At 38.1% G+C, this 24,768-nt stretch overlaps 1 protein-coding gene and 1 long non-coding RNA gene across 5 annotated transcripts in view; both read left to right on the top strand.

The window, feature by feature from the left end:
- LOC109418098 (uncharacterized) overlaps nucleotides 1–24,768 on the top strand; it is a 734,843-nt gene that overhangs the window by 644,023 nt on the left and 66,052 nt on the right. The gene's annotated exons all lie outside the window — the stretch shown is intronic.
- LOC134288633 (uncharacterized) lies at nucleotides 1,946–9,026 on the top strand. Its single transcript, XR_009998072.1, has 3 exons — nucleotides 1,946–6,845; nucleotides 6,906–6,984; nucleotides 7,050–9,026. It is a non-coding gene; the product is annotated as an uncharacterized LOC134288633 (long non-coding RNA).

Below are 24,768 nucleotides of genomic sequence, written 5' to 3'. Positions count from 1 at the left end.
TCAAAATTAAATTTGTACCAGCCCTATCAGAAAAAAAAATCAGCCATCAAGCAGGATGTGGTTTTGATGCAAATTTAGGAACAGCATCTTTCAAAAACTAAAAAAATATGGTGGAATTATAAAGTTTTATTTTTTTTATTTTCTTGTGGCACTATTTCTACAGCAATTTTTGATCTGCTTGCAGAGTAATCAAAGTTGGAAGTTTTGGCAAAATTTCCTCGATATATTTGTGACAGACTTCCTCGAGAAATTTATGTAGCTCTTTTTTCTTGTTTTTTTAGTAACACTGAGCAAAAGAGAAATTATCTATCAGATCCCCGAGGAAGCCAATAACGATAATTTTTATTTGAAATAGTGCATTTTTCATTACTAATTGAGGTAGTTCCCAAATATGCTACTGTGATTTCAAGAACATATCAAGGATTTACCGTAGGTATTCTTCTAACAACTTCTGCATTAAAATCTACAAGAACTCAACCATTTTTTTCCAAATTTTTCGGAAGTTTTGCCAAATCTACCACCTTGAAATTTTAAAGAAATTTCTATAGAATTTTCCCCTCAAAAAGAATCAAAACTCTATTTGATTTCTCAGGAAACAAACCTCAATGGAGTTTATTGAAAATATCTTCTGGAATGACTGTTCATTAAGCATATATAATAAAAATATCGTCGAATAATGTTTCAAAAAATTATCCGCTGTCTTCTTAGGAATACATCCAACCATTTATTTAGGAAATCTACCCCTCCCTCTAAAATCCTACGTGATTTATGCATGGACCATCATCAAAATTTACAGTTCTGTCGGGGAATCTGCGAAAGCATACCTCAAGGAACTACCAAAGTACATAAACCCCAAGAGGTACTATTCTCAAGAAAAATTGATCCATGGATGTACTTAAAATGAAATTCTGCCAGAAAGCCCGCTTAAACAGGAGTTTAATCATACATTCCGCCTTGAAATCTTTCTCTGGTGCGGCCAGAACTTTTCCCGAATATTTCTCCACCGGTTTTATAAAAAAATTCTTCGTCATACTTATTTTTTTTTATTTTTTATTTTTTGTTGTAATTGGCTTGCATTTACCAAATACATAGATGATTGATCTTAAGTTTGCCATGCTAGTGGTAGAAGAAGAAGAAGAAGTATGAATTGCTACAAAATGTGAAGACATTAAAGAAAGGCACCTATCCTTACTAGTCACAATTGAATTATTTTACGAATTTGAAAAAAATGATTAAATCCTGGAATTTTATTACAAATTATCCTTATTTTTGCTGTTTTTGCAATCATAAGGTATAAAGTTCGTCACAAAAAAATCAGCTCATAAAGATAGTTTCTCAATGAAAGTAATAAAAAAATAATAATAATAACTTTAACAATGAATGATGTGGCTTAATTTCCTCCATCAGGGCAAATAAAATAAAATGAAATTATTTTTTTTAACTGATCGATTGTTTTTGTTCTTTTTGTTATCAAGTAATTGTTCAACCTTGGGCTAAAAATCTTTATAATAAAGAAATGATAATAGAACTCATGTTCCATTCTAGACTCCTAAAATTTCATTTATGTCTATCGGTTCATTCAAAATGCTTATACTTCTTTCAAAGTACAATGTTCTGACTGCTTGTAAATCCAGTTGAAACTCTGGAAATCACCACAGACCTCTTACAAATAATTGGTATAAAAATTGCAAAAGAGACTCCATTGTAAATAAAAAATAAAATACTAGTGGAGCGGATCTGGTTGGATGGTTAGAACACTTGACTATCACGCCGAGGACCTGGGATCAAATCCCACTCCCGACAAACTCGCAAAATGTGAGTTCTTCTCGGAAGGGAAGTAAAACGTGGGTCCCGAGATGAACTAGCCCAGGGCTAAAAATCTTAAGTTAAGTTCCTAAGGTAAGTTCTAAAGTTAAGTTAATAGAAAAAAATATGAAAATAAATAATATATTAAAAATTCAAAGAACTTCCACCAATAAATTCCCACCTTCCATCGGAGACAAGGAAAAAAGTGAAAACAACCCACTCAGACAACCAACCCCTTCGTGAGCAGTGAATTTCCATTTTCGGTTTCATTTCGTTCCGAACCAAATCAGCGACCGAACTGGACTGGATTTGCTTATTTTCCTGCGCTGAATCTTGCGCTTTCGTTTTGGCTCCTTCGCATCGCATCGTTGGCCGTCGTCGCCGTCGTTATTTATGTAATATTGCCGCACGCGGTGGCCAATTTCGGACTGCTCGGCCACATTATGCAAATGGACTTCGTTCGTTCGGTGAAGTTCGCGGTTTCTTGGCTTAGGTAAACATTGATTCGTAGGCGCTGCTGGCTGATTGTTATGGTTATGTGTGGATTTGAAATTTTATTATTACGGTTTTCGGGCGATTGGTGCAATTGTTGGCTTTGGAGATTAACTCCCCAGTGCGATGGTGATACCGAAAGTTGGAAAGAAGTCACAATCTGCATTAGTTTGGTCGGGCATTGAAACGAATTCGTACGTTTAAAGGATCATTTTCAATCTGTGTTTTCTGTGTTCACAGATTTTCATTTTATGGCCTCATGTTTCATCGGAGACCTCCCATGGCGGCAGCAAGCGACGAACCGTCAAGCATAGCTTACTTCAATAAAAATTATCTCTACCATTATTCCGCCCGCAACCGGGAAGTAGTTTGGTGTTGAATTTATGCGATTTTCTGCGGACCGCGTTGGCTTACCCAGTTATTTGAATAAGCAGTCCACAGTTCTGTTTGTTCACCAAACGATGGACTCTGCACGTCTGTCTTCGCAAACCACTCGTCCCCAAATGTAAGCAATGCAAACAAAGCTGACCGAGAAGCGGACTAGTAGTAGCCCGAAATCGTAACCAACAACCAGTGCGAATTAGAAATTCAAATTTTTGATCGTTTATTTATAGAGCACAGTGGCTGAATTTATAACCGTGCGAAAAATTATGTCATTCAAAGCTTTTTTGGCCAATGGACCCGGTTTCTCTGAAGACCTGTCCTGTTGAGCGAAATCCGATTTAATTTTCCTCTCTATAGCTTTTTTCCTTGCAACAACTGTTGAATTAAAGATTTTCTTGTCAAATTTGCCAAATTGTTTTTTTTGGAATTCGAACAATTTGTTTTACTGGCAACACTTTACACGAACTGTCAAACCGATACGTCCAGTGTTGCCAAAAACGCTGCAAGCGTTTTCTAGAGGGTTGAGAATGTAACAAAAGCACGAAAAACTCTATTTATTATGAAATTACTGGCATGCGAGCAGTGTCATTGTAAGCTTCAAGTTTCATTTGTGGTAGGTATCTAATGGAAAAGATCTATTTGAATGACAGTGAAATTTCTCCAAGCAAAACAAAAACTTTCAATCAACGTACCCCATTTCTACATGAATGAAATCAACAAGTCATCGAAATCTTTACCTTTTTGCTCCTTTCTCACCAGTAGGTAGTATTGTGTCGTCCGAGAGGAGAAAACTCTTTTCAAAGCGACGAATGGAGAACCTTGTCGATGTTGATTGAAATCACTTTTCTTCTTGTGACAGGCTTAATACAGCTACTACTGTACTGTGCTGTGGTGTGTTTGTTATTACTAATGGACTCCAAATAGCGAAAGTGCGCTCGCAGCCGTTCGTTCTCAGCGATATAATTACAGCTCACTTTGCTACCTTTATCCTCTTTTATTGGATTCCCTCGTATCGAAACCGGCGCGCACTTGAGACAAGAAATATCGTTTAGATTTCAAAAGAAAATAAACTGTCCAAGGGTTCGATCATCGATCGTCTCGGTAGTTCATGCTGAAGGCAGCACAAGAAGCAGCAATGAGAGAGAAAAAATCACAGCTCAATGGACGAGTCATCGTAATAAATGCTCCGGTGATTGAAGATGATCTACTTTTACGATCGTTTGCCGAGGGAGAGATGTGAATTTGATGGGGCTTTTATTGTCGCTAATTGAATTATAAATGCTTGGCAATTATGCGATGGGACTCAATACAGCATTTATCATTGCAATGCAGGGAGCTGATCTTGGAACATAGGAAGCAATGTATGAATAATGACGTCCTGACATCTCTTCTTTTCAGAAAGGGTGCCAGATATTCTTTTTTATTTACTCGCAAAAAAAACTACCCTTTGTATAAGCATTTTATCGAGTTTTTAGCTACATTCACAGGAAGACAAGGTGATTTGAAACGACCGTCACAAAAGATTTGTATTGCATCCCTACACTGATTTATGCCACAAGCAACTATCAATTTCGCACATATCACAACTGATTTAGCAAACATACTCTTTCATTTTTGTAAGAAAAAGAGAAATGAGGGAAAAAAAATAAAAAAATATTTCCAATCCAAAATTCTAAATATTTGGTAAGATTCAAAGGTTCTTGCAAAGTGGAGTTTCTGGTGCTTCTCGAAACTCTCAAGTATCAAAAGAATTTCTGATATGAATTGCAGCCAGCTTTCAAAGAAAAAAAAAACAGAAAAAGGGAAAACCACTGCTGCCGTTTTGGTAACGATTGCCAAAACTTCCAAAAAAAATCTGAAAATACAAGAAGCAAACTAAGTACTAAATTAACAGGAATTCTGCAGTAGACTCTGAGATACATGATCGATTAAGGCTTTTTACGGCATCATCAGCGTCGGCAGCCATGTTGGATATGTGGCTCGAAATTTCAAAGTGATAATTCTCAGCCACGAAAGCGAATATTCGTATGAAAAAGTATCATCCTACATGCTCACTCGCAGTGATTGCGATGATACTTTTTCAGCTGCGATACAGCAGTATTATCAGTTTTTCATCACTTCAAAAACGCGAGGCAAACAATCATTGAAAAGTAAAATATTAATGATTCGTTTGAAAACTCAGTGATGCATTATGACACCTTAAGTGAAATGTTCTGAAGATTTTAAATATTTATAAAATTCGGAAAAAGTAAAATCCGTTTTTTTTGTTTGTTGAATTGTTGTAGAAATTTGAAGAGTATTTTTAACGTTAATACGTTACCAAAACTGAGCTCTGATCCGACGGGTGGATACGAACGGAAAAACAACAACATCGTACACAGACTACACGCACTAAAACTAATAGACACCCGAACAAAATACACACTCACTAGCTACAACGCCGTGTGCCCTCGAATATACGGACAACCCAAAGCACACAAGCCCAATTTACCTCTCAGGCCAGTGGTCCCCAACACAACGTCTCCAACGTACCATCTTTGCAAATACATTGCCGGTATACTCCAGAGATCGTTCAAAAGCCAGTACAACGCGGTTGACTCAAACACGTTTTGCGAACATGTCAATCAACTAACGATACCACCCGATCATGTGCTAGTGTCATTCGATGCGGTGTCACTGTTTACAAACGTGACGAAAGAGGTGGTTATCCACGACATAATTTCCATGTGGGATGAAATACGAGAGAACACCAATATAAATTTGGATCTTTTTCTCGAAATTGTTGATTTCTGCGTAGGAGCCAGTTGCTTTTGTTTCCGGCAAAAATTTTATGTCCAAATATCAGGCACAGCTATGGGAAGTCCACTCTCTCCCATTCTTGCCGACATAGTAATGGAGAATTTGTTGAGAAGAGCAATAACAGCGGCCAATATTCTACCAGAGTATATCCGCAAATACGTTGACGACCTATTCTTGGTTTTACACAAGGATCAGGTGAATGCGGTGTTGGCAACCTTCAACTCACAAAACCCGAGAATTTTGTTCACGTGTGAAGTTGAAGAAAATGGGCGACTACCATTTCTCGATCTGCTAGTAATACGGGACGAGGATGGTAGCGTTAAAACCGATTGGTACGCCAAACCAATATCATCCGGCAGGATTCTCAACTACTACTCCTTCCATCCGAGCGATCAAAAACTGGCGGTAGTCAACAATTTCATCGACAGGGTCCGTAGGTTGAGCACCACTCGCAGCAGGGAAGAGCAAGAGCTACTCATTCACCAGCACCTCAGCAAAAACGATTACCCTCATTCTCTCATCAACCGACTCCTTCATCAACCACCTCGTACAGACAACCCGGAAAAACCAACAATCTACCGATCAATCCCATATGTCCATGGTCTCAGCTCTAGCATCAAGAGAATACTCCACAAGAGCAACACACAAATAGGAATCTCCCACAGCTACAAAAACACAGTAGGGCATCTTTATAAGAATGCAAAGGACCCGGTATCTGATCTCAGCAAATGCAACGTCATATACCGGATCGACTGTCGGGATTGTCCAAGCACATATATTGGGATGACAACAAATAAGCTGAGGAATTGAATGTACGGACATCAAACACACGTCAACACACTGGAGAGAAAGTTATTGGAAGGCCATCAATACACAGATCCGGAAATACTACAGCTTCAAGAAAAATCTGCGCTAATCCACCACTGCATCCAGCACCAACACCGATTCAATATTGGCAACCCCTCCATCGTCGATATAACACATAGGAAACAAGCTCTGCAAGTGTTGGAGATGTGTCACATCTCGACAACCTCCAACACGGTCAACCATCGGACTGATACCGACAATCTAAGCTGTGCGTACGCACATCTCCTCGCTTCGATCAAAGATCAGAGAGTAGAGAGAATTGCGTTGTCAACAAACCGAAATAATCGACGAGAAACAGATGATCAAACAGCTGACCCAACTACCTAACCCACACTAACAAATCCTACCACCCAAATTACACCAAAGATACACACCCCACAGTAAAATCCGAACGGCGATTGATAACAGCCGCAGTGTTGTGTTCCGCTGATTTCTTGTCCCGAGTGTCTCCCTTTCGTACCACCCACCCAACATCCCACTAGGGTGCTGGTGATGAAGTAAGTTCGGTACAATATTACATTAATCTCAAATATTCACATTAATTTTAAAACCTACAGCGAGAAAAGTGCAGTGTCTTTTAGAATCCGACAAACGATCGTGTGCAAAATACGATTATCACAAGTTGATTAAGATCGAGTGAGTAGGAGATAGAACCAACAAATTTCAACAATAACTAATAGATACTTTCGAATAAATAACAGGCCCTGAGGAAGATCCCAACCCAAGGATCGAAACGTTGGCAATGATATAGAAGTATCAACGCTTTTTCCGTGACTGAAAGCCAAAAAACTCCCATAGTTATCAAAAATCCCAGTCGAATCTTTCCAAAATATAAAAACTCATATTCCGTCAATCAATCAAAATTTTCGAAAACGCAATTGCTCATTGCCTCTTTCCAAGAGAATAAGTGGCCATTCAGTTTCACCAACCTAAGGTAATCCAAAAAAAAATGGCCAAAAATTTGTAATTCGTGATTTTTACAGCACATTGGATTCCGTAGATAATTGTGCGAGTTTACACCGATTTTGTCTGTGGAGTGAAGGGTTACAGCAGGATTCTCTCAGAATCCTGACGAGGATTCTCTCAGAATCCTGCCGAGGATTCTCTCAGAATCCTGCCGAGGATTCTCTCAGAATCCTGCCGAGGATTCTCTCAGAATCCTGCCGAGGATTCTCTCAGAATCCAGCCGAGGATTCTTTCAGAATCCTGCCGAGGATTCTCTCAGAATCCTGCCGAGGATTCTCTCAGAATCCTGACGAAGATTCTCTCAGAATCCTGACGAGTATTCTCTCAGAATCCTGACGAGGACTCTCTCAGAATCTTGTCGAGGATTCTCTCAGAATCCTGACGAGGATTCTTGTGACGAGAATTCTCTCAGAATCCTGACGGGAATTCTCTCAGAATCCTGACGGGGATTCTCTCAGAATCCTGACGGGGATTCTCTCAGAATCCTGACGAGTATTCTAAGTATCCAGACGAGGTTTCTCTCAGAATCCGGACAAGGATTCTCTCAGAATCCTGATGCCAATCCAATAAATGCCGTGCCATTTTTCAAAATGTTGTGCATTACCAAATCGTAAGAAAACCGACCTATTTCATGTTAAATATTTTTTGTTCCATCCTTACACTCTGTGATAAGGAGACTTCTCCCAGAAAATCCCTCCGAATAAAAGAAATGTTTCAGAGATTCTTTCAGAAATTTGTCCGGGCATTTCGCAGAAATTTATCTATAATCTATGGTTCTAGAGGGCAATGTAGTGTTGCCTCAAAAGACTTTAACAAGGTAGAGGGAAAAGGGTCTCTTACGGGTAGAACCCAAGAATTCGTGTATTCAAAGCAGAAACTGAAGGTATATGTAAGTACCAAATGCGCCTTTTATGCATTTCTAGATTTTTTGTAAATGTTATAAAAAAAAATGACGTATTCGAATATTACAACTGCCAGCGAAATCATGTTTGAAATTTTGGTTCAAAACTCAATAGTAGCACCTATGGCGTCTAACTTGCTTCTTCTTCAGCTCAATGCAAAACAACTGATTAATCAAAAGATCAGATACGAGTGCAGGGCGATGAGCGCCAAAAGTCACCCTTATTATATTTGTGTCTTGACAAAAACCAAAAATGGGAAAATAAATAACCATAAACCGTTATTGCCTACCAAAACCACATTTCGGTTCGCTCCGGAAGGGTTGAGATAAAAAAACAAACAAAAACCCAATCCGATTGTCTTCCAATTCGCTACACCCTGACAAAGTAGCGTAGTACGCTAATACCTAAAGTGTATCATTCGCCTCGGCCATATATCATTTGCATTGCACGTTTCGCCGCGTGGACTTTATCCTATTAAAATAAAATCACAAACTCGTTTCGCGTCCAACCAACTAACCAACCGGCAGCCCCTCGCGCATATCCGGCTCTAAGACCTTAAGGCTCGATCGAAGCGGGGTGGAGCGAGCGAGCGTACCTACGCTCCTAACACTTTGTTTCAGGGAAAACAACTAAATCATGCCGCCGGAGAGCGCTGCGTCAAGGTCCAACCACGACGACGACTTAGCATTGATTGCCTTGAACAACGACGATGACAACGACGACACTGCACTGCAAACTGTGGCTGTCGGTTGAATTCGCGTGGAATTCAATTTGAACTTGGAAACAAAAGACCACGACACTGATATGCCGTGGTTTTGCATTTATTTTCGTTTGGCACTACTTAAGGAGGAAACGGTATGGAACGAGCCAAGAAAAGCTGATGTTGAACTGTCTAATTCCAAAATACAGCTACCTGAAGAACAATGTGTCAAATAGACTTGAGGTGGTTTTAAAAACCATCACAAAACCAAAAAAACCTTTCGGTTCAATAACGGTTTTGATAATCTCTATAAATCTGGATAAACTTCGAATTGTTTGCAACCCAAGCAAAAAATCGAGATTTATTCAGTATTTTAAGAAATTTCTAAAATCATCAATACACCAAAGGCTTTCGTTTGATTTACAGATGGTCTTTAGAATATTCGTAAGTCCATACTATTATAAAAATGTTTGCGAGGAAGCTTTCCTAATTGAATAAAGCTTTCAACATAGTTCGGAAACTCGAATGGAATTTCCTCAAGTTGGTACATTTTCCTCCTCTCCCCCCTCTTGAATCACTTTCTTAGGCTCCCATCTTTATCCACACCAGTTAGCCGATCGGCTGCTAATAATGACATTGTCACGTGGAGTTGTTTGGGTTTTAAAAAGGCACTTGCTTCCTCGCACCGAGCGCAGCTTCGTTAGGAGGTTAGGAGAAGATAATGCGAGAAACGTCGCAGTCGCGGGGGATATGGTGGAGAAAGACCTGTGAAGAGTGGGAAAGTGCTCCTATGGAGTAACGCGGTGGCAAGGAATCCATTTTACGAATATAATGCTAATGGTACAAGTTGTGATTCATTCAGTACCGATCGTTTGAGAGAGTAATAAATACAATGGTGGTAACAAATGAGGGGGCTACCGAAGTTCGGGTCATCTTCGCTGGGTGCCCGAGCAAGAGCAAATAGCTGAAGAATACCAAACTCAGGTATGGCAAACCGAATACCTGCAACCTGGATGAGGTATTAAGAAGCCCTACATAAGAGGTAAAATACCTAAAATAATAACTGCTTTGTATTCTGTGCATAACACGTGAATAATGACATCAGGTATGGCAATACCTAAATAATAATCGACGATTTTTCCATACAAATGGTGACTTTACCATAATTGAATAATACCTCAAGCAGTCCTCAACGCCTAACTAATAACTCGTTGAGGTATTTTATCGATACCTACAAAATACCAAAATAAGTTATTTTCAATACGTGGGTAACCGACCAATACCTTGTCTTGGTATGATACCTGATTTTGGTAAAGACCGGTCCAGAAAGTATGGACGCAGTAAGAAAGTACTGGCATTTCAAAACTGTTGATGACTAGTTCTTTTCGAAAGCTACATCCTGTTGGTCAAGCTATTTTCTCAACATTTGTATAGCGGTTTTTGCGATCCCAACAGTGTGTTTCAAAATACATGAACTTTCAGCGGAACATCATCGAAAAAATGCGCACAAACGATGTACAGAGTTTGAAAGGTCACTTGGGAAATGAACAAAATATGCTGGGAGTCGGTGAGAAAATCGTGCAAGCAGCAATCAGCAACCACGGTGGGGATAACATGTTTAAGCATAGGCAAAAATTGGGTAAAAAATAAAGAGCCTGCTAACCCTCGTTTGGGTAAACAAATAATGAAGGTGTTTGAGCACAAGAAAAAACCTTCTAACTTATACAAAACGGGGAATGACCAAAAAAGTTACCATTTCGAATTCCAATGTTCATCGTGGCAAAAAACGTTTGAATTTTCGATCCTATAGTAAGCAGAAACAGCCAAAATGAAGCCCAAAACAAGAACCATCGATCAGGCCCAGACAACTGAAGACTAGGTGCGTCCATACTTTCTGGGGCAGTTTATACTGCAGTTATGTGTCAGTTATTCGTTCCTGCTCGGGTGTGGTGGCAGTAATCGTGCCTGTGCCGAACGAGAACATATTTATGGAGTGGCACGATTCTGGTTGCGATCTTTGGCGAAGACAGGAAGCTGTCTTTGTAACTATAAAATCACTTGCATAATGTACCGCAAACTTCTATGGAAAGTTATGATCATGAATCATCTTTATTCTATCTGGACAATGACCAATCACTAGACCACTAGAGTTGGTCTCATTGTAGAATTTCACATATTTCCGTTTTGATGGCTCTATCTCCGCCTGTATCAGGAATCAGTAGGTTAGCTCCAGAGGCACGTTCTCCTCCAATTCCACTTTTCTTTCCTAGTAATATTTTACGCTTTACGACAGTTACAAAGAGCTTTTTTTTCTATTAAAACTGCTTTTAAATCTTCATGAAAAAGTTTTCTAGCTTGATCGGAGCACGTTGTGCGCGCGAGCGGCTGCGTTTTAAAACTGCCACGCACTCATTGAAACGCGTTGTTGTTGCTTCACGCTGTATTAAATATGGCCGGCCGTATACATAGAGAAAAGTGTTTGCCAATTGATTTTCGGTGTTCAACAGAGATCTCTTTCCTGATGGTTTAGCGGATTACGTAGTGTTTAGCAGGATAATTCGCGATTTTTGTGAGTGTTTTATATATTGCCCCAAACAGCTGTTCTTTGGTAACCGACGAATAGGAGGCATTTCTCATAAAACCGAACTGGGACTGTACAACTTACGAATTTGTGCGGCTTGCTTAATGCTAATACTAAAACTGTTTAAAACCTTCATAGAACTGAACAAATTCACAGTTTTATTAGTTGTGCCCAGAGTTTTTTAAGGGAATCAATCAAATGTACTTGAAGATGAACCCAGATATTCTTCCGTCTTTAACTAGACTTTTATAAAAAGAGTTTTTCTGAAATTATTCTGAAAGAAAGTAAAGTACTTACTTTCCGTATATTTCCCATGAATAACTCCAGGAATTCCAACAGGTTAGGAAAATAGTTTTGTCAAAAATTCAAAAAAATGTTTTTCAGGTGATTTTGTAGTAAGATTCAGTATAATGATCCAGCGTACGTAAGTAAATACGATACTTATTAGATTTTCTAAAAAAAATCTTCTTTATTTTCGGCAAAAAGCACGATAAAGCTTTTAAAAAAAATACGTACCTGAAAATTCGGGAAAAACTCCGGAAACTTATTTGGAGCTCCAAGTGGCAGCCCTTCTGCTTCCATCGATGCATTTCACCAAAAAACCTCGTATACAATCAAACGGATTTCGTTCACGATCTCTGAGGTAACTTGCCTAGGATCTTCTACTTTTGATTTTTCAAGGTCTTACCCTAGTAACATTGTGACGACCAATTAGGCTTTTGCAGGTTCTTAAAGTAGTGATAAACCCAAACTATTTTATGTTGATTTCAGGTTCTACTGATTTCTGGAAGTCTTTTTGACCATAAAAAGTTTCTTTATATCGGTAGGAACAGGCCTTGCGGTGGAATGTCATGACACTCGTCCATGAATCGCGTGACATTTCCCATCCCTGGTTGCCGCAATTTGGTATACAAAGTCATGAAAATCGAATGCGTTTCCCAAGCAGTGTACCCGGGTAGAGCTTAATGGCAAAAGAATGGCAAATTTTACCGTTAAAACAGAACGTTTGAATGGCAAAATGTGTTATTTGTTTGTTTGAAATAAGAGTTAAAATAACAAAAATAATAACAAAATTTTGGTAGCAGAAAAACTTAAAAATAATTTATTTTGCCATTGTAATAACAAAGTAATGGTAAAGCATGCGGATAAAATTGAAGAACAAAATAAGTTGTTATTGAGATATTGATAACAAAATAAGACCCAATTTAACTGTTATCGGTGAATAACAAAATATGACATTATTGAGTTATTGATAACAGAATAAGAACAAATTTTGCTGTTTATGTGGCGATCAAAATAATGATAGGTTTAGTTGTTCAAATTCAATTTTAAAATAATGGTAGATTCAGTTATTATTTCAAAGTAGCAGAAGAAAGGTAAAATGAGCTATTTCTTTTTTTTTTCTTCAATAAAATTTAAGTTCATCAATCAATGTAAAAACAGTTTTATTTTGTGGAAATTAAAAACTCAAAACGAAACGTACTTAAAAATCAAATCCACTTTGATGAACGTAGCCACCGTTGCCCCGCGATCTACTCTGGCTTCTCCTATTTAGGAACGTTTGCGCAGCGTAGGGTTGTTAGGGTAGATAGATACGTCGTTTTACAAATTATACTCCTTAATTGTTTGAGTTCTATATTAACATAAATTGATGTGCATCAAATAGAATCCATTGCGAATCAAACACACAGCTGAGAATCCGGATTTGTTTACTTTTGCGAGATACGTCGAATTGAAAAGTTATGCTTGATATATACAATATAATAGTTAATGGTATATTAAGAGTAAAATATGTTATGGGGCCTAATGTTTATAAATAATTTCTCACAATATCAAAATAATGGCAAATTTAGCTAGGAATGTAAATTATGTTATTGTTTTGATATTTTATACAGTTCATTATAAAAGGTGCTAAATTGCAAGTTTTACCATAATAGTAATTTTTGTTATTGATGTGTTATTTAGCATTATTCATGAATAACATATCAATGAGAAGATTTGCTATGATTGTATATTTTGCTATTGATTTGCCATTTTAAGTTTTTCTTAATAACAGAAGAATGGCAAAACGAGATATGATGGCAAAACCAGTTATTATTTTGTCCTTTGTTTGCCATTAGCTTCTACCCGGGTAAAGAATTAGCTTAAGTTAAAAAGAAATTAAAAAAATAAAAAAATAAAAGTTTCCCAAGCAATATTTTTTAGTCAAATAGACTAGAAGAGGTACTTAGAACCGTCATGGAACCAAAATAAAAATATAAGGTTTTATAAAAGTTCTCAAAACCTCTTCAAGACTTATTGTTTAACAAAATGCTAGTTGGGTTTTTAAACTTTTTGCATATTCTCCTCCCGCATAAACAGGAAATAAAACTTCCTTAATAATCAGTTGTGTCATCGAGGTTACTCCAAATTACTCACTGAGTAATCAGCTCTTGAGATAGAAAGAAATCAATTCCCTATAAGTATGATCACCCAACACAATTTCTTGAAAAAAAACTACGAATTGTTGAAAAAAAAAACTATCAAAGATTCATACGAAAATTCATCACGGATTTCTAGAGTTTTTTACAGGGATGAATTCAGATACTTCACTAGCTATTTCTCCGAAATTCTCAAAAGGTTAGTTTCGAAAATATTGCTTCATAAATTGATCCATGAATTTCTGTAGAAATCTTTTAGTGATTACCTCAGAATTTTTTTTGAGAGATTCCTCCAGAAATTTATCAAAAGATGTATTTGCATGAATTGTTTCATGGATATCTTCAAACAAACCTCCATGTTTAGTTCCATTTCCAAAGCAAATCCTTCAGAAAATGTTCTTGAGAATTTAAAAATGCCAGGAACGCACTCGGAAATTTCTCTGTGAACCATTCAAGAGATCTTTAAGGGATTTCTTAATACTTAACAGCCATACTTTCTTTAAAATTTTTCTTCAAAGTTTTTTTTTGGAGATTGATTGATTGATTTGTCTTTATTAAAGAGACTTTCAGCCCTTGGCTGGTTCGTCTCTAGATTTTGGAGATTAATTAAAGCACTCGTTTACAAAACCTTCATTGGATTCCTTCTGGATTTGCTACATGGATTCCTTTAAAAAATTTAAAATAAAAACCTTTCAGAAAGTCTTCTACGGATTCCTTTTGAAGGTGTTTTAGAACATCTTTCGCGAATTTCTTCATAAATTGCTCTAAAATTCATTTAGAATTACCTCTAGAGGATTCTTTAAAAATGTCTCCAAAAGTCCTGTATAAAAGCTTCCATGGATATCCTCAGAAATTGCTTCATAAATTCTTTCAAAATTCCGTACGACAATTCTTTTGGGAAATCATAATTGGATTTCCTCAGAAATGCTTTCGACGAATCATTTAAAATCATAAGTTCTGAATTCTTCCACAGATTCCTTGAGGATTTCTTCCAAAGCATTCTTAAGAAACTTCCCTGGAGAATTCTTCAGAAATTCTTTATGATGATACATTTATAAATTTATCCAAAGATTGCATAATCAAATCTTCTATGAGGTACTTTCAAAACTCCTCGATGGATGTCCCTTGAAAAATGTTCCAGAAATTATTTTATAATGAGTTCCTCCTGAAACTCCGCCAGGGATTACTTCAGAAATTCTTCTAGTGATTCGTTGAAAAACCCTTCGAAGATCTCTCCAGGGATTCATTCACAAATTTCTCTCATAAATTCTTCCAGTGGATTTTTAGAAAAATCATCCAGAGATTGATTCAGGAATAGCTCTAAGAATTCCATTGAAATTTCCCGCCAGAATGTGTCCAAGGAATCCCTTCAGATATTTATCCATGCATTTTCCCACAAACTTCTTCGACATTTTCTTTAAGGATAACTCTGCGAATTTCTCCGCGGATTCTCCGAGAAATTTATTCAAAAATGTTTCCTAGGAATTTTATTTAAGATTTCATAATCAGCTTTTTTAGGAGTTCCGCCCAAGACGTTTCCGAATTTTTTTTTCCAGGTATTTCTTCAAAAAGTTTTCCAAAACTTACTGCTGGGATTTCTTCATGAATTCCGCAATTTTTTTTTGTTTCGAATTATTTCAAAAGTACTTCCTGTGATTTGTACAGAAGCTTATCTGGAGATTTATTCACTAATTCCTTCAGTGATTCTTTCAGAAATGATCACTCGGATTTCTTTTGATATGAACATATTCTTCATTAAAAAAAATCCTACAGAGACTCTTCTAAGCGTTACTCTAAAAATTCCATCAAAAATTCCTTCTAGGATTCCTGCAAAAATTCCTATCCCATTTTTTTTTCAGAAATTACTACTGAGGCTCCGTTAAAAATATCTCCTAGGGTTCCTTCAATGATTCATGTTAGAATTGTTTCAGATTCCTCGAGGGATTTTTTTTTTTCAGAAGTTCTTGCAGAAATTGCACAAAAAATTCCAGGAAGATTTCTTGAAAGAATCGCTGACGGAAATTTTAAAGAAATTCCTTGATGATTGTCTAAAAATTATCCTTTCTTTAAAAAACTCCTTGTCATAACTTTGGAAGTTCCTAGAAGAAATTGTTGAAAATTTTCTGAAGCGATTCCTGGACAGACATTTTGGGGAAACTATCTGAAGAAACTTCCTTCATTCCTAGAAAAAAAACATGAGAAAATTCAGTAAGAATTCCTGGAAAATTTTCTGAAAGAATCCTTAGGAGAACTCCCAGGGATATTTCTGGTGGAGTTCATAGAAGAATTTCTTAAACAATTTCTGCATGGTTAATTTTATAAAAATCCCTGAAGAAAAAAATCTAGAATTATTGAGAAATTTCTCGAAGAATTCTAATAACATTCATACTGGGGGAAATTCTCACGGAAATGTTTGAAGAAATACCTGAAAGAATACATGAACGAACTTCCGAAGCAAACCTTGAAGGAATTTCCTAAATAATCGCTAAAGGAACCTCAGGAGGAATTTCCGAACGAATTTCTGAAGAATCTCGTGGACTAGCTTTTAAATGAATCTTTTAAGAAATTTCTTGAGAGACTTTTGAAAATTACCCAAGTGAAATTTCTAAAGGAGTTCCGGAAATAATCTCTGAAGAAATGTTAAAAGAAACGCATGGGTAGGAATGCGTTTAATGGGGAGTCTGGAGCAAACTTTGAGGGAAAATCTTGCTTGAATTATTCTAGAATATTCTGCAAAAATCTTCTTTAAATAAAAATTCTGAAAAAATGATAAATCTTGTAAGAATCTCCTAAGTTCTGGCGATAATTCTCGAAGAAATCATGGAGAATATTCTTGGACAGAATAGGGGAGCAATAAATTCTGAAGGATTTTTTTGCAGGAATCTTTAGAAGAATTTTTGCTGAACTCAATGAAGAGCCTGCCTGCATACCTGCAAGAATGCTCCTTCCGAAATAATTACAGCAAAAAATAGTGGATTGTTTTTTCATGGAGTGGTTTTCCCGAAATAATTCATAACTAGGCGTAATATTGAAGTCATTAATGACTAGGAATTCCTATGGGGCTTACCAGTATAGGGGGCGCTGAGATTTGGAAATCTTGAATAACCAGCTCCGATTTTACCATTACAGGACTGTTCGGAGTTCACGTTTAAAATTCTCTTGGACACACGGGTGCTTTTCTACACTTCCACCGGTATCTAATACTGCAGAATTGAGTATTAAAATTTTCCGGATCAGTTGTGGCGGAAGTTCATTTGAAGATTCGACGATAGTTGATGGGTTTGCTTCTGACAATACTCTTTCCGAGTGTGTATTCAAAACCTGGTTGTGTAATTTGCATATATCGTCTAAGAATAGCACACAATAGTGCCTGTCAAACGTCCATGCGTTTCGAAACTTTAGGGGGAAAGAGTGTTTCCCTCTAACGGACAACCTTACGAAACGTTCCAAAATCAATCCAGTCGTGCACTTGCTTTGCTTTCGAAGTGATCACCACCAAAAAACGCGAGTGAACCTGCCAGCAAATTCGTGCGTGCCATAACCTGACATGGTCGTCATGAAACTAAGGTCTCACCGCTGCGACGGTGGAGAAATTGGGGGCGTTCCCAGCTGACAATGGCTTTTATGCCTTTTATGAGTTCGATCCGGTTGATCGTGCATGTGTTGTAGGCAGGTACCGTAAAACGGGGTAACATTGATCGGCTTGACTGACCTCGTTAAATGTTCAAACAAGTATTTTACATTGAATCAGTTACTGCAATCGAATGGTATATCGTAATCTGCTGTTATTATGCTATTAAATGACATGGAATTCTTGAAAATTGAATTTCATAAACATTGAAAAAAAACGATTTTTCCTTAACTGTGTTTTGTAGCGCAATGAGATACATCGTCAAACATCCATGCTTGGCATGAACACTAGATGCAATATGAGGTTCGAAATCACTGCATTACTTCTATATGATATCCTAGAGTTCGATTTATTCAACGAAACTTTTATGGAAATGCTGTTTTGCAATAAAATATACGATTTATTAAAAGTAGGCTATCAAATCCTTAGGCCATTGCCTACCTTTAGGCGTTATACGCAGTTTAGCGGATTTTAATCTTAAAATAACTCAAAAAGTACATAACTTGTAAGAATTTGGACAACATATTCGAAATCAGCGACCCCGAATTTAGTAAGTAAGGGTATCTTCAACACAAATGAACATTGATCACTGACATGATCAATGTTACCCCAAATAAACAAAATCAAAAATAAAATTAAAAAGCCTATTTAAACATGTTTAAAAGTTTTATAATATTTTTTTGAGTAGCTTATCACATAATCAGAGAGCCAGTACTTGTTTTAAAAATATAAAACATGTAACATTTGCTTTAACAAGAGAATTATTCAAGAAAGATCAACATTTCTGATCAATGTTACCCCGGATTACGGTACCTTAGATCGATAACTGTTCCAAGCCCGATCCGATTGAAAAGGAGATAATTACACGTATCCCTCGTGGGTACGTCCACCTTGTACGGGGGATGGTAATGGCCAGGTCCCGATTGAATTTCGTTGAATTGCGGTTGCTGCTGGGGCACGATTAACCTCATGCAGTCTCACGCCGCCGCCACCGCGCCATGTGTAACTTTATGTAATTCGAGCGCCCTTTTGAAGTGGTGCGCGCCTGCAGTAGTTTTCTCCGGCGCTTTTTTCGTGGTAACAATGTTTACATGAATGGATCGCGTTGCAACCACGACGCTCGCTTTTGATCGGGCCCTGCTAGAGGAAACAATATAAGTAGGTATCTAGTCGGTTTGTGGTTCGATTAGGAACAACCTGATCGCGCTAGGTGTTTGTTTAGTTCGCTGTGGTCAGATAGATCAGCAACATTGTAGTTGTGAATGCAATGGTGCTTTATTACCATTCTGGACAAAACGCTGCGAATGGCTTGGCATGGTGCACAATGGTGTTGAATGGTTTTGCCTCAATCGCCACTCGATCTAATAGGTTGTATAGACTGTCTCAAGGGATCATATGACAAGTCCACAGTATGCACTGAGAATACAGAATTATGTAATCAACCATATTCTTCTTCTTGGCATAACGTCACAGCTGAAGCGGCTTTTGGAAGATAAAAACGAAATAAAACTTTCTTTAAAATTTCTGCAGTGCTCCCTCCGGAAATTATTTCAAGGGATACTCCAAGATTTCCTTGAGAAATGCCTGCACGAATTCCTACAGAAAATCCTTCAAGGATTCTTTTTATCGAAATTGCTCTCGCGGTTCCGTCAGAAATATCTCGTGGAATTCCTGCAGAGGTTGACAAAAATTACTAAAGTAATTTTTGAAGTTATCCACGGGGAAATTCCTGAAAGCACTACTAATTCTTCAGAGAACCACTGTGGAAATTTTCGAGCAAAAAAATAATGTTTTGAAGGAGTCTGGAAAAACTGAAGAACCTTCTGCAGGTTCTCTACACAATTTCTTTGAAAATCCTTTAAAAATGGAGAAATAAATATATCCTAGAGCATTTTCTGTACAAAATATGAATGAATATATGTAAAAACAATCTTGAAGCATCAACGGATGTGTTTCTGAAAGAATCCGTGGAGAAATATCTGGAAATATCTTCTTGAAAACCCCCTGGAGGAACTTTCAGAAAAAACAGCTTGAAAATTTTCCAGAAGAATTTCTAAATAAGTGCCTGAGAGACTCCCTCAACATATGAAGTTATACCTCTGGAGAATCCACCGGAGAAATTCCAACAGTAATTTCCGAAAGAGTTTTCGAAAAAATAATCTGAATTTCTAAAGGAAACCCACTGGGAAGTTTTTGGAAGAATCTGGGAAAGAATCTCTGAAAGCGTTCCCGAATTCCTGGAAAAAAAAACCTTGGACTTACATCTTTCGAAGGATTCTTTGAATTAATTCTTAGAGAAGCTCCTGGAGTATTTCATAGAAGAATTTCTAGACCCTAGGCAAATTCCTGAAGTAATTTGCAAAGAAAATACTGGAAGCAAATTTCTGTGTACATTTTTCTATTACAATTTAAGTCAAATCTAACAAGGAAACTAAATCCACCCAGGGCGCGCTGCTGCCAACCAGATCGATTCGGTATTAATGGTATTAATTATGCATGCATATAACCTAAACGGACAAGCGAACCGCGTCGCGTTGACGTCGTTTCAGCGTTAGATATCTCCGCAGAAAACCCAAGAAATATACATTCTAATTCAAGTTGCCCATTAGATCGGTTCGATTGGGGAGCTGCTGGCTGTGTGTTGATTGTATGCACACATAAAATGCCCCTTACACGTGAGAACAGTATCAGCTGGTTTAATTGGCATTTTCAAGGAACTATCTAACAGCAGCAGCACTCAAGATCACTGACGGTGATGGACATTATGCAGCACCGGTTGTCCGTTTGTGTTCGTTTGTAGAATGGCATCGCTCGATCGATGATCGTTCGTCTAGCCTATACCTGAAGCTCTGAGATGCAAAAAAGCGCATCGTTTTGGACGTGATGGAGGTCAAATATCACGCGCCACTGCACACTAGAGCCATTCTCGCTGTTATGTTGTAGGTACACACCACACAATGCAAAGCGCGTCTAATCTCTTCCTTCATACGGCACCAGGCAGACGGGGTCGTCGTCGTCGTCGCCTCGTGAAGATCCAACCGAGGGCGGCGTAAAAGTGCTAAGAACAATGTTTATGCAATATGTGCCCCTATGGATGGCGGCGGCAGAGGTACGTGTGTAACATGCATGTAAACTCATATGCACATCAGTAGTGCACACCACACGGGAAGATCATTATCTGGATCCGTAATCTCACCTTCACGATAGCACCGGCCTCGCCATTGTCGTTGTGTGCCGTACCAGAATGCAGTGGCAGTCAGGCTGCATCATGAGTTATGCTGAACACTTTTTCGTATCTCACCTCACCCGTTATTGAGACCGTTTGATGGGTGAAAACAATAGGCCTCGTTTGCTGGTTAACGCAAGTTTACGCCTTTTAATGTTTATACTGCGATTTGAATGTCTCTAATGAGATTTTTTTCAATAACATCGTTAATGTTGAGCTCTCATTGCATTATAACAGTTATTGAAATCTTTTGATGATTGTTATACCGAAGTTCGGTACAATCAAATTTTTGTATGTGATTTTTCAAAGCTCTGTGCAGTCAATACTATCGTATGCCGGCTTGAAGTCGATGGACAGGTGATGCGTTGAAAGTTGGTATTCACAGAATTACTAGAAGATCTGGTGAAGACGGAGAAGATCTGATTCATTGTCAACCTGGCAGTCGATGAAGCCTAGATGGATAATTTTCTAAGAAGGAGCGGACCTGGTGTGATGGTTAGAACACTTGACTATCACGCCGAGGACATGGGATCGAATCCCACTCCCGACAAGCTTGCAAAATGTGAGTTCTTCCTTCGGAAGGGAAGTAAAGCGTGGGTCCCGAGATGAACTAGCCCAGGGCTAAAAATCTCGTTAATACAGATAAAAAAAAAAAAAAAAAATTTCTAAGAACTCATTCAAAACGCAATCGGAAAAATCTTCTTAAGCTCTGGGGCGGAATTCACAACTTTACTCCTGCCATTAGCCCCTTCACTCATACCGTCTCGCGGTACAAAGCCTTTTCGGGATGAGTTAAGATTCTGGAAGAACTCTCATCATCTAGACTTACATGTTTCTTGAGAACGGAACAACGATTCCATTTCTTCGAAAGAGACAGATCTGTTGCTTCCTTGTAACGTTCCACTTGTATCATTCGATGTTCTGCCTGGTTCCATGCTGCAGCATGACCGCCCACTCTGCGTTTTTCTCCTCCTCCAAAACCTCTCTGCATTCCTGGTTGAATCAGTTGTACCGAAGACTCCGTTCCACTTACCCAACGGTGCTCTTGACCAGTCTTGTGCATTATCACCATCATAACACAAAAAAGCCGCAACATCAACATTGCCCTTCTTCCTCCATCAACGCTACAGCCGACCGTCTCTATGTTGCTATCGAACACATTCGAGACGAACGCATTGATACGGTGGCTGCCGCCGCCACGCTCTTTCTCTGCAAATCTCTTGAGTAGCCGAACGCTTCTTAACCGTCGTTCCGACGCAGAGCTATGTCACTCACTGCTGGGTGACTCTCGTCTGAAAATGCCAGGATGAGGGTCAATTTGTTAAGTAGTATTGCATGGCGCAGCAAACACAAACATAGCACGCCCTATGAATAGAATGCAAAGCGTAGAACAAAAACTCGCTTCGGTGTTTCATTGTGTGGTTCGAAAACAAGAGACGATCGCTGCTGTTGGATGTGGTTGACTCTGCATTGAACGAGGGTTGGCTTGAGTGGCTTTTGCGTGAATCGATTATGTTTTGATGGACTGCGTTTGTCGTATGAAGTGATGGTTAGAGCGAGTGTCATTCGACATTGACCCTCCTGAAACTGCACAACCCTGCTCTTGACTAGACTGTCGGCTAATTTGACTGTTTCACTCCAGCAGTCATCTGCAGGGGCCACATCGAACCGCATCTGGCGAGTCCGGCAATTTGGTCACATGGTAGTAGCAAAAGTCGATAGGTTCTGATGCCGGTAATGTCAGAGATGTCCTGTTCATTCATCTCTTCAATTAACAACAAATGGATCCAGCTCAAACAGAGATGCAACTCAGAGTCCGAACTGTTTTCACATTTCGGAAATACACTCTGTTCCATAACTATAGATCCATCCAAAATTTATTTTCTATTTATTCAAAGTGCAACTGATTATTTCATGCACTACACCATAATGATTACTCATGTGCCTTACACACACTACCATGTAATTTCATTCATGCGCATGATGTATACACAGATAAATGAAAAAAACTAAAGTCCCTTTGTTTCATGACTATAGATCCAATACATGTAAGTGATTCGTTGTACCTAACCAACGTGTTGTTTTAGGTGCTGTGCTTAGTTTTATTTCGGCGATTGTTACGTGTAAACTTCAATGTATAATATGCCGCATGCATAATACATATCTGAAGCTGAAATTACTTAAATTGATGGTTGATATTACTTTATCTCGATATCTCCCTGTGTTTATGCGATCTCGATGGTTTTTTTTCTCTAGATTTTCTTTCGATTTGTCGATATATTTTTTTAAATGGTTTCCAAGGTGCAAACTACTCTAAGAAGGTGAAGTTTTATCTGTTTAGTAAAGGTTATTCCTAGTTACAGAGGTTTGAAAATTGGTTCTTCATTTCGATCTCTTTAAAAATTACAGTTCCTTCTGCGCATCTCGATATTTAAGGGACCATCGAGATAGGGTTATTTGACACTTGGGAGATCTTTTTGGACGAAAAGAAATTCAGCTTGAATCGACCGAATGGATTTTTTTTTCATACTGGAGAGATTCACGAAAACAATTACGTTACTTCTCAAGCAACTCTCGGGGAGGGGTTCTGTCGACTCAAATGGACGGATATTCAGGAATGCTCTGAGCTTCTGAACCTGAAGAAGTATCTGCCGCCATTTTTTGCAGCAATGCCGTTAAACAAAATTAAACGTTTCATCAAGATAATACACCTGTTCACACGGTTTAAGGAATCATGACTTAGTTTCGTGAAAAGCATATTCAGATAAAGGAATGGTCAGCTTCTTATCCTGACCAGAATTCAATTGAGAATATGTAGGGTTGATTATAAAGTATGAATAAAATAAACAGTACGGAAGTATTCCATATCTAAATCGTGCAGTTGTTTGAACGTGGAATAAAATCCAAGCATCTGCCCATTAAGGTAAAGGTCACCAGCGTTCACTTTCCAAACAATCGTCTTGATCTAAAATTACTCGGTGCTACTCGGTGCTCAATGTAAGTGAGCAAGCAACAAGTAGCATTTTCAGATCAATTTACCTGACGGATCTCCGGATTTGTGCTCCAGAATTTCCGAGAAAAATTAAAGGTAGTCATTTTAACGGCCATCTTTGTACTCTAGCAACCTCGTCCTAAAAGTTGATTTAAAATATTCTGGATACGCTGTTTGAGCTTATTGAGAACAAAAGAGAGCCTACTCGTTATTAATATGTTGAATGTATTGCGTAGCTTTAATTAACTAGAATGAATTCTCGCTTGGATCTATTGTTATGAGACAAGGGAGTTTATATAAGGTTATAATCAGATTCCGAGAACACATGTAATATCGATGTTATTATTTTTCTCATGTCTACTCAAGATAACGAATTAAACAAGAAAACAATATGAATCGAATTCATTCTACATATCCGATTGTTCAAAAATATTGATTGGATCTATAGTTATGAGACATAGTGTACTTTTCAAAAGGGCGTAGTTGTTTTATGAAACGTCTCCTTTCATAGAGGAACATTTGACCTGTTGATAATTATTCTCCCAAACAAAGTTCCTTCTGATATTTCTCCGAAACTTTCACCTCTATAACTCTACAAGTGCTTCAAGTATTTATATTTTCGCACATCGCACATAACTTAGACCCCTTATCTCTAATATCATTCCCCTTCAGAAGGTGAAGTTTGATTTTCAGCTTGATTGGCTGCCCGTAGTTTCGGTTCTGACTGGTGAAGATGGCTTTTTAAGTATTAACAAATTCAAATACTGCAGTTTAATATTATTCGACGTTTCGGTCACATTTGGGGCCTTCTCCAGAGACTCAATCATTCGAATGCTACAGTTTCTTCGTGTCTTCTGTTTAACAAAGGTTGTCCAGTGAATTGAGTTTTCTTTCACAGCAGTTAACGGTTGGGATTCGGTAGCTGTGGATACCGCCTTTCGAAATTTGATCGATCAAATGCGAGGTGCAAACTCCACAGCGGCAAATTCCCGGAAGAGGTTT

Source organism: Aedes albopictus, chromosome 2 (assembly GCF_035046485.1).
Source record: "Aedes albopictus strain Foshan chromosome 2, AalbF5, whole genome shotgun sequence".
Classification (NCBI taxonomy): domain Eukaryota; kingdom Metazoa; phylum Arthropoda; class Insecta; order Diptera; family Culicidae; genus Aedes; species Aedes albopictus.
The sequence above is the reverse complement of the archived record's forward strand: the minus strand, read 5'-3'. Positions and strand labels throughout refer to the sequence as shown.